Below are 11,480 nucleotides of genomic sequence, written 5' to 3' on the forward strand. Positions count from 1 at the left end.
AGATAGATAGATAGATAGATAAACATATCGATATTAGATAGACAGATAGATAGAAAGAGATAGATAGATAGATAGATAGATAGTGTCATGCCCTGAGTTAAAGTACCAAATTAGCCCATGAGCACCCTGGACTATAAGAAGGGCTCTGCCCCTTTCTGCATTGCCTGAGCTTTGTTGTCGTTACCCTAGTCTGTCTTTGCAAACGGTCTCCTAAGTGTTTTCCAGTTCCCAGTGTTTCCCGTTCCTGATACCTGTAACCTGTATCCCGTGCTATCCTGGTCCAAGTGCCATATTGAGTTGTAGTCGTGCTGACGCCTGGTGCCTGCCTGCTGCCTAGTCCCAGCCGAGCCTGTCTTGCTACTGTCTGAGCTACCACAGGTACACCTATACGAACTATGGACTGTGACCTGTGTCCTGTTGGCCAGCTGCCATACCGTCAAGGCGGTACGGCCCAGTGGGTCCACGTACCCAACGTGATCGATAGATAGATAGATAGATAGATGGTTTTGCTTCCAACCATTATTACAATCCTCACTGATGGGTGCTCTCGGCCTGGTAAATTGTATGTATATTGATCATTTTCTAATAGCAGCATGGCTCGAGCTCTCTGCTCTGTGCGGGAACAGTAGAAAATACACAATTAAAGTTGCATCAACTCTTCTCGGCTTCTTTCATCTTCAATTGACATAATTGAGTTTTTAAAGATTTAACAGATAAATAATGCAAAATCTAAATATAAAGCTGGAGCATTACCTCGAATTTACATGACGCCTGTAATCCCTCCACAATGACACCTTAAAATGGAAATGTAACTGGTTTTATTAAATGTATAGCATTACGGCTCTACACTGGTGTAATGTAAAATAAAATCTGAATAATCCATAATTGTAAAAAGAGCAATAAACTGAACTCCTGCCTTAAAAAATGAAGCACAAATACAAAGATATGTGACAATTTAGTCCTCATGCAAACAGCCTCTGTACCATGATACTGTAAGCACTAGGTGTGCCGCCATATCGTGCTCAGTATAGCGTCCTATTATGTGGATATTCTATAGCTCAGTAACAGCATCCGATGGATATTTTTTAGGAAATTCATCAGAAAAATCCCCGCATGAGGCACTGTATTACAGCTACATACAATTCGGAGGTTGTACAAAGCCGTAATATGCTCATATCCATTAGCTCTTATTATAATTTTTTAAAGCGCCCTAAACTTGCCCAGTAGGGAGCTGTAGCTGCGTGTGCAGGCATTTCCGGAGAGGGAGGCGCCGGAAACCTGAGCGTGTCCTGCGGTCGCGGCTGTCGGTGCGTAGGACGTGCCAGCGGTTAGCGACCATGGGCACAACAGTACCCCCCCTTGCGCCCCCTCTTCTTAGATTCAGAGCATAGGTGGAACTTCTTAATGGAAGTTGCGGCATCAACGTTCTCTTCAGGCTCCCAAGACCTCTTTTCAGGATCAACCCCTTTCCAGTCCACTAGATAGAAAGTGTTCCCTCCTACCCTCTTGTAGTCCGAATTACCGCTGGGAGCGACTGTAGAACCAGGGGCTTTGCTGTAACGGTTCAGGACCACAGGCATTAGGAGAGACACATTGAAGGAGTTGGGGATTTTGAGAGTTGGAGGCAGCCGAAGTTTATAGGACACAGGGTTTATTTGTTGTAACACCTCAAAGGAGCAGAGGAACCTGGAAGAGAATCTGTGGAAAGGGAACTTTAATCTAATGTTCTTTGAAGACAGCCAGACGTTGACTCCGGGGGGAACTGAGGAGGAACCCTTCTCTTCCTATTGGCATATCCTCTCATGGGATCAACTGCCGGAAGAATCACGGACTTGGTCAAATGGGAAGAAAAGTCCCGAAGGATGAATTGGCTGCAGGCACTTGAGACATAGTTGGCACAGGAAGAGGAACTCATGGATGCTGACTGTATACAATATAGAACGGAGAGGAAGCAGTAGACTCACTTGTATGGTTATTGTATGACAATTCCACCCAAGGCAGGATCTGTTCCCAATTGTCATGTTGGACAGAAACAAAATGACAGAGATAATTTTCTAGTATTTGGTTGATCCTTTCCACTTGACCGTTAGACTGTGGGTGATAGGCAGAAGAAAAGTTCAGCTTCACATCTAAAAGACTACATAGGGCTCTCCAGAATTTAGATGTAAACTGTACACCCCAGTCACACACAATATGGAGGGGTAGTCCGTGCGGACAAAAGATGTGCTGAATGAACAGGTTTGCCAGGCGAGGAGATGAGGGAAGGCCAGTTAAAGGAACAAAATGTGCCATCTTGTAAAAACGGTCCACCACTACCCAGACCGTAGTACATCCAGCAGAAGGGGGAAGATCAACTCCATGGCGATGTGTTGCCAGGGAACATCAGGCACCGGTAGAGGTTGGAGCAGACCAGCAGGTTTAGAATGAGAAGACTTGTTTAGGGCACAGTTAGCACTGGAGGAAACAAATTCCAAGACATCTTTAGGTAGCAAGGGCCACCAATAATGATGAGCAATAAAGTCCCGAGTCTTGCGGGCACCAGAATCCCCGACCAGTTTGGAATTATGCCCACAGCGGAGAATTATTTTCCTGTCAGCAGGGCGGACAAACATCTTTCCAGGTGGAATGTCCTTGATCTGTAGAGGGTTTACAACAATAATCCTAGAAAGATCAATAATGTGTTGAGGATGTACATCAGAGTCGTCAGCCTTAATGTTTTTGTCCGCAGGGCGGAAGTGCAGAAGGAATCGAAATCTAGCGAAAAACAGCGACCAAGGATTTAGTCACTGTGCAGTCTGCAAATAAGTAACACATTTTTGATCGGTGAGGATGAGAATGGGATGAGCAGCCCCCTCTAGCAGGTGTCTCCACTCTTCCAAGGCCAACTTGATGGCGAGCAATTCTCGGTCCCCATTCGAGTAGTTGCGCTCAGCAGGAGAGAAGGGTTTGGAGAAAAATCCACAGATACTTACTGCCTTACCCTTAGCAACATGGAAAATGATTGAGTCACATCAGGATGATGAAGAACAGAGGCAGAAGTGAAGGCCTTCTTGAGGTTTGAGAATGCTGACTCTGCATCAGGGGTCCAGTTCTTAGTGTTCACTCCCTTCTTGGTAAGAGCTGAGATGGGAACAGTAAGGGACAAGAAATTTGAGATGAACGGACAATAAAAATATGCGAATCCAAAAAATCTCTGTATAGACCGGAGACCTTGAGGACGTGGCCGCTCCAAGACAGACTTCACCTTTTCCAGACCCATTTAAAGGCCACTATCAGAGACAATATAGCCCAGGAAGGGCAAGGACTTCTTTTCAAATATGCACTTCTCAAGTTTTGTGTATAAACTGTTATAAGCCGCAACAAGACTTGGCGTACATGCTTCCAATGCGCCGTCAGATCAGGTGAGTAGATCAAGATGTCGTCCAGATACACCACCGCACAGAAATAAAGAAGATCACAGAAGATTCACAAATTCTTGGAACACTGCTGGAGCATTACACAGTCCAAAGGGCATTACGAGATACTCGTAGTGACCGTCTCGGGTGTTAAATGTGGTTTTCCATTCGTCACCCTTGCGGATACGGATCAGGTTATAGACCCCGCGTAGATCCAGCTTAGTGAAAACCTTAGCTCCACGAATCCTGTCGAAGAGCTCAGAGATAAGTGGCAAGGTATACTTGTTTTTGACCGTGATTTAGTTTAACCCACGGTAATCGATGTACGGTCGGAGTGACCCATCCTTTTTCGCCACAAAGAAGAATCCGGCTCCGGCTGGTGAAGTAGACTTCCTGATGGACCCCCTCTCCAGGTTCTACTTGACGTACTCCGACATCGCATGGGCTTCAGGCAAGAAAAGCGGGTAGACCCGTCCACAAGGGAGTGAGGCTTTAGGGAGCAACTCGATAGGACAATCCTATGGATGATGGGTAGGAAGGACCCGTTCTTGCTGAAGACATCTGCGTAGTTGGCATACTGTGGAGCCAGTCCAGAGAGTGACTGAGGCAGTGGAGAAAAAACGGGACGAACCTGAAGCAGGCAATTGGGGAAAGACATCGGTGTTTGGTGAAGCCATGTCAATCCCAGCAGGATGGGGTTGATAGCTTTGGACAATGCATAGAAAGGAAAGAGCTCAGAATTAAGGACTCCTATCTGTAGCCTCAGTGGTTTGGTGATAGACAGAATTGGGTCAGGCACAGGTTGTCCATCTACAGAAGCGACCGCCAGAGGTTTCTCCAGAAGAACTGTGGCCAAGTGGAGACGATCAACTAAGGCCTGATAGATAAAATTTGCAGGCCCTCCGTAATCCAGATGAGCGGGGACAGAGTGTGAACCTTTCCCGGAGAAGATGGTCACAAGGAAAATCTGGGAGAGAATTTAGAAGTCGACGTCGATCCATCTAGGCTTGTCTCTTCTAGCAACCCTAGGTGCTGGAGTTTCCTGGCTTCTGTGGGCACTGACGCACGAAATTACCCTTGTGAGTCTATCCACTTGAATAAACACGTCTGGAGGTACGAGAGGGGTCTTTGAAAATTAGATGCCAGCCAAAAAGAGCTCCTCTCCCGGTGAATCTCCCCGATGCGTTCTTGGATTCTCATATCGATCTGGGTAGCCAGGAGTTTCAAGGCATCCAAAGTGGATGGGAGCACACGAGCCGCCAGCTCATCTTTTATATGAGAGGCTAGTCCCTGTCAGAACGTTGCCATCAAGGCCTCATTATTTCAAGCCAGTTCTGCTGCCAATGTATGGAAATGTATGGCGTAATCCCCTACAGTTGATTACCCTTGGGTGAGAGTCAGCAATGAGGCAGCTGCAAACGACGTTCGGCCCGGTTCCCCAAAAACCGGACGGAATGTCTCTAGGAACAGGTGAAAATTAGAGGACTCTGGACCTTCTCGTTCCACGATGGGATTTGCCCATGCCAGGGCCTTGCCAGAGAGGAGAGAAACAATAAAGGCGACCTTGGCCTCATCAGAGGGGAAGAGATGGGTGCGTAACTTGAAATGAATCTTGCACTGATTTATGAAGCTTCTGCAGTTCTTAGCATCCCAGTCATAACGAGGAGGTAGATGCAACGAAATTCTGGACTCAGAACAGGCAGGTGAGTTGACAGGAGGTGGAGTAGGAGGAGCAGTCACGGGTGGAAAATCCAAATAGTCAGCAATAGAGTTAACAGCCTGTAGGAGCTGATCCTGCCGTGCATGGAGATCACGCATGTTAACTTGCATTAACTGGGCCGCCGATTTGGGTTGCCCAGCGGGGTCCATCGCCTGAGCATGCTGTCATGATTGTGGGGTATGTGGACCCACTAGGCAACTCCATCGTAGCAGAGAAGAAGCTGGCCAAACAAGAGTCAATGATAGTCTTTAGGATTAGAGTACCTGGATAGAAGACTTGTCTTGGCACAGACACGGAACACAAATAATTCAGTCGTCTCTGACACTTGGCTTGACTCGGACAAAGATACTGGATACAGGAACACAGGATACAGGATACAGCTAACAAACTATTTGCTAGACAAACATGGGTAGACACAACAACGCTCAGGAAAGGAGGACAAGGGCAGGGTCCTTTTTAAAGTCCAGGGTGCATTGGGATTGGGTAGGGACAATTTCACTGGTGCACGTGCTGGACCTTTAAGGCCGGGAACGAGCGCGCACACAATAGGGGAATCAGCGGGGAGCTGCGGCCGCATGTGCTGGCATCTCCGGGAAGGGAGACTCCGTCAAGCTTAGAGTGTCCTACGGTGGCAGCTGCTGGTGAGTAGGATGTACCGGCAGTCACAACAGCAGTCCAGCCTCCTGGGATGATGTTTCATCCTGTGTGATTACTGCAGCCTGTGATTCGCTGCAGCGGTCACATGGTATGAACCGTCATCCTAGGAAGCCAGCTGGGATGAAGAAGCACAGAATTCTGGGTAAGTATAAGATTTATTTATTTTCTGAGTTGCGTTTTTTTTGCAGCGGAATCGCAGCTTTTCCGCCACGAAAATCGCAACATCTGCTATTTGTTGCGGGTTTTTTTCCTCCCCTTTGAATTCAATGGGGGAGACCAGCAATAGAAAGGCAGCAAATACCATTGACATGCTGCAGATTAATAAACTGCACCGCATGTCAATTTCTGAGCGTTTTTTTTCCACTTATCACTTACTCAGCGTGTGGATGAGATTTGTTCAAATCTCATCCACTCCGATGTTACTGTATCCAGAAATCCATTGCGGAAAATCTGAAGTACTTACGCTATGTGTGAACTTACCCTAAGGCCCCATGCACTCGACAGTGATTTTATCCGTAATTACCCATTCATTTCAATGGCCGACGGACACCTTCCCGTTTATTTACGGGAAATTGTCTGGGCCATAGAAAGTTTCCGGAAAAAATAGGACACACTATAATGGGAGCACGGCCCACAAATGCAGGCGACTGTCCGTGGCCGTCCACGGTCTGCCACACCTGTAATCACTTACGGGCGTGGTCGTGTGCATAGGGGGTCTAAGTCTGTTTTAGTCATAGTTTTGTCAGGCGAAGTAAATGAACCACATTTATTTGCATCCCCTGAGTTTCCTCTTGGTTTGCTTAACTTTACCTTACTTTTTTTTTTTCTGTTGCACTTTGCACTTCGTCTCTACTGGGATTTCCAAATACCATTATTTTCTACAGGAAGAAGCAGGACACCTCAAGCAGATGATTAATGCAGAGGCAGTTAAGGTTTTTGCCGTCTGCAGTCTCTCTTCGAAAAGATGTCATACAGCCAACGCAAGCCGCAGAAAACTATTAGCAGAAAATTGTTGGAACATTCAGGCGACTCGTCCTACAAGTCAATTACACGTTTTTAAAAAGTTCAGGGTTTATTTGCTCTCGCTGCTTGATACGCACTAATTAGCAAAGTGGCAGCGGAAGAACAGCAATTATACAAGATGAATTGTTTAATCTTAATATGTTTTATTTTTAATGGACTTAATAACACAGCTGCATTATACATCTTTTGATTCAAGCAGAATATTTAAAATGATCTGTGAATATATTAAATTGTATATTAATGGTCAGGAAAATTTCACATGACTGCAATATGGGGGCATTTTAATGTCTGTATCATGGCGGCAATACTCGTATCTCCCGCAGTTCAACTGAACCAAACTTATATCACCACAAAACCCTATGGTGACCTAAGTTTGGGTAAATACAACCACTAGAGATCCAAACCAGAACAACTTCAGAACAGTGTTCAGGGTGAAGAACAAGCACCCTAGTATCACCAAAAGACCACTGCCCTACATATTGAAAGTTGTAGACCATGACAACCCAGGTTCAACTTTACAACCTACCTTCTCAGGGTTCCTTTTAATCCTGGAGCCATTAAACAATCCTTCATCCTGATGTTTCAATTGAAGCCCATTTAGACTTTGGCCAGGGTCGGCCTTATGTTGGATGATGCCCTGTGTACCATTTGGTGTATGGTCATACAATGTATACATACCTATTCAGTTTCCAATTATAATGGCCATATAGTATGGACAGTAGCGGATTAAGTAGACCATAGGTCGTGGGCTGTTTCCCAACTTGGGCCCCCTTCCCCATCGCCGTTCTGCCATACCTATAGTGAACACTGACTTTCTGTGAGAGCATTGACAAATGGGTGTTACGATTCCACTTGTCAAAGGGCTGTGTACCTACATACTGACAGTCTCCAACCATCGCTGACAGCATCATACTGTGTAGGGACACATCCTCTTGACAATGGGAATGGTAACACCCGTTTGTCTATTAGTCATGGAAATACAAGGATTTCCTACAATAGACATGTCAGGAGAGGGGACAGATCCTCTATAGATCCAGTGACTCACAAGTGATGTCTCCTCTGGCATGGCCTAACAGGCAATCACTAAAGGCAGACCTGGGGGCCTTTGTTAGGCCCCCAGTCTGCCATAGAAACAATCCCGTTAGAAACAATCGGCACCCCGCGATGCACACGGGGTGCCAGTGGGGTGAGAGAGTGAGCCCCTCCCTCTAAAACCACACAGATGCGGCGCTTGCTATTGAGCGCCGCATCTAGGGGGTTAGATATGATCATAGACCACTGCTAGTTGTCTCCGATCGTTGCCTTGAAGCCCGAGTAACATCCCGGGCTTCAGGAGCACCCCGCACGATGCAGGAAAATGTCTTCTGAAGTGCCAACATGAAAAGGCAGTACTTCAGAAGAACTACCCTGAACGGCCGATGTAAAAACACTATATGACGGTCGTTAAGGGGTTAAGATTCATGGTGGTCATCGCTTGCTTGGCAGCCCTTGCTCAACTGTTTCCATAACTCCCATAGAACATAATGGAGAGAGCCGTGTGCATGCATGGCCACATTTGACCGGTTAGACAGAAGGAGGGTTCTTCCCCTCTCCCCCGGTAGCGAAGATTTCGAGTGATTTGCCTTGGCAGTCGAAGGCCTCTAGGTCTGCCTTCTATGTCTGATTATTAAGCCCTGCCAGAGGCAAGGCTTAATAGAAGACCACAGAAAAATGCAATACACTGCAATATATAAGTATTGCCATGTATTGCATGAGCGATACAGCGATTCATAATTTATATAATTTTATTTAAACCTGAACAAAAAAAATTCACAATGAAAGGATTACTGTTTTTCTTACACCCCCCCCAAAAAATGGGATAAAAAGTAATCAAAAAGTTGTATGTACCCCAAATTGGTACCAATAAAAACAAAGGCTTGCCCCGCTAATAAAAAATAAATGAAACTTTCCCTAACAATTGCTTTAAATTCGACAGGGTGGGCCATTTATATGGCTACACCTAAATAAAATGGGAATGGTTGGTGATATTAACTTCCTGTTTGTGGCACATTAGTATATGGGAAGGGGGAAACTTTTCAAGCTTTTCAAACTTTATTCTTTCATGAGTTATTTACAAGTTTCTGACCACTTATAAAATGTGTTCAAAGTGCTGCCCATTGTGTTGGATTGTCAATGCAACCCTCTTCTCCCACTCTTCACACACTGATAGCAACACCGCAGAAGAAATGCCTCCCGATCTGACCCCCTTAGACTTTTATCTTTGGGGTCATCTGAAGGCAATTGTCTATGCTGTGAAGATACGAGATGTGCAGCAACTGAAACTACGGATACTGGAAGCCTGTGCTAGCATTTCTTCTGCGGTGTTGCTATCAGTGTGTGAAGAGTGGGAGAAGAGGGTTGCATTGACAATCCAACACAATGGGCAGCACTTTGAACACATTTTATGTGTGGTCAGAAACTTGTAAATAACTCATGAAAGAATAAATAACGTTAAAAGCAAGCACACCATTGTTTTTCTTGTGAAATTCTCGATAAGTTTGATGTGTCACATGACCCTCTTCCCATTGAAAAAACTAAAGTTGGATACAAAATGGCCGACTTCAAAATGGCCGCCATGGTCAACACCCGGCTTGAAAAGTTTCCCCCCTCCCATATACTAATGTGCCACAGACAGGAAGTTAATATCACCAACCATTCCCATTTTATTTAGGTGTATCCATATAAATGGCCCACCCTGTATACAATTTCATAGAAACCCCTTGGTAAAAACTAGATGATACCATATAGCAGGTCACATCATGAGGAGTTACATAGACATACAACCAGCAACAGGATAAATACTAAAAAATATGAAAGAACTGATCCAAATAAGAACTTCTGACGCACATCATTTTCTCTTTACGTCACTATTCCGGGACACATTTCTCAGTCCGCCAGGAAAACAATTAAAACTATTTTTGTGAGTGAGAAGGCGGCTGTATTCTAACATGCTAAATCCTCTCTCATTAACAAGGGAAGGTATTCAAGCAGATACCTAAAGAGGCCACGGAGGTCACTGCTGGGGAATCAGGGATGGAGAAATTATCAGTAATGAGGAAACAGAGAGGTGGACAGCAAAATATCTATTTCATAAAACTATTTTAGTATGTTAAATATTAGGGTCTATTTACAAGGAGCGGTCAAAGTACGGTGAGCTTTGCACATAGGAAATCATACAACCAGGATTGGGTTCAGTGGTAGATGTATAAGGTTATGTTCACATAGAGGCTTCAAAAAACAAAAAAAATAATTCTAAAAATGCTTCAAATACACGTCAGAAACACAAGCGGTTTTTTAAGATGTTTTTAATGAATACGTGTATTTTGATGTGTACTCGAGTTGTTTTTAGAGGGTTTTTTTAATGTTTTTTGCCTCCCATTGAATTCAATGGAATACACGACGCGTATAATGCTCCAAAAATTGACATGATGCCTCTTTTTTAGATGACGCGTAATAAAATTTCTACAGGTGTAAAAAAAATGCAATAACAACGCATATTCCCATTAGGGTATTTTCACACGCTTAACAAAAAATGGCTGAAAATACGGAGCTGTTTTCAAGGGAAAATACGGAGCTGTTTTTCAGCCGTTTTTTAAGCAGCTTGCATTTTTTATGGCCATTTTTGAAGCTGTTTTTCTATTGAGTCAATGAATTCCGGCTCCAAAAACGGCTCAAGAAGTGACATGCACTTTTTACAAGGCATTTTTTTTACGCGGCCGTTTTTCTCTTTGAAATCAATGGGCAGATGTTTGGAGGCGTTCAGCCCCCGCATTTTTAGCCATTTTTCGGGCAGTATATGGCATGAAAAACGGCTGAAAATAGCCCGTGTGAACATACCCTTAAAGTCAATGGGATGCTTAATCCAAGCGTTTTTTGATCATCTTTTGGCCCGTCACATCGTGTCGAAATACACATTGAAAATACACTGGCACAGATTTACTAGTGTGTGTCTGGGTCTAGAAAGCTTAGAAAAATGCGCCAATTTTTAAATGGGATTCAAAATGGGATGTGGTTTGGTAGAAAAGGGGTGTGACTTGGCGGAAAGTGTGTGACTTAAAGTGCGCTAATGTGTGCCAAACATGCACCAAAAAACTGGCACAAAATTCTGGTGCAAAATAAGCCAAATCAAAAGTGTTATGGAAGAGAAAACTGTCCAACAGGTCATGCAAGATGAACTAAAATGATCATGCAGCATGCAAAACGGTGATACATTTGACGCATCAATTCTTGAACGAGTATAATGCTTTAAGAATTTAGATGATGCTTCTTTTTTATATGATGCGTAAATAAATTTTTACACGTCTAAAAAAACGTGCCATATGCACTAACAACGCGTATTATCATTGAAATCAATAGAAGACCGCAAAAAAAACTTTTTGTACATCCATGTGTCACCCGGACTCACGGACCCACAACAATGTCATCCAGTATTGGTGATTCCGAAAAACCGGATCGTAAAATGACTTGTCCTCGATTTTTTAAGTCCAGATTTGCGGCCCCTGCACCGATCCGTGTAAATCACGGTTGTGTGCATGGGGCCATGGGTCCGCAATTTATCCGCACAAATGTGGATAATCTGTGGCCGCAAAAATACGGTCATGTGAATGTGGCCTTATTCTGAATGCAGTGAGCTCTCTCTATTAGGC

Source organism: Rhinoderma darwinii, chromosome 3, assembly GCF_050947455.1.
Source record: "Rhinoderma darwinii isolate aRhiDar2 chromosome 3, aRhiDar2.hap1, whole genome shotgun sequence".
NCBI classification, from domain to species: Eukaryota; Metazoa; Chordata; class Amphibia; order Anura; family Rhinodermatidae; genus Rhinoderma; species Rhinoderma darwinii.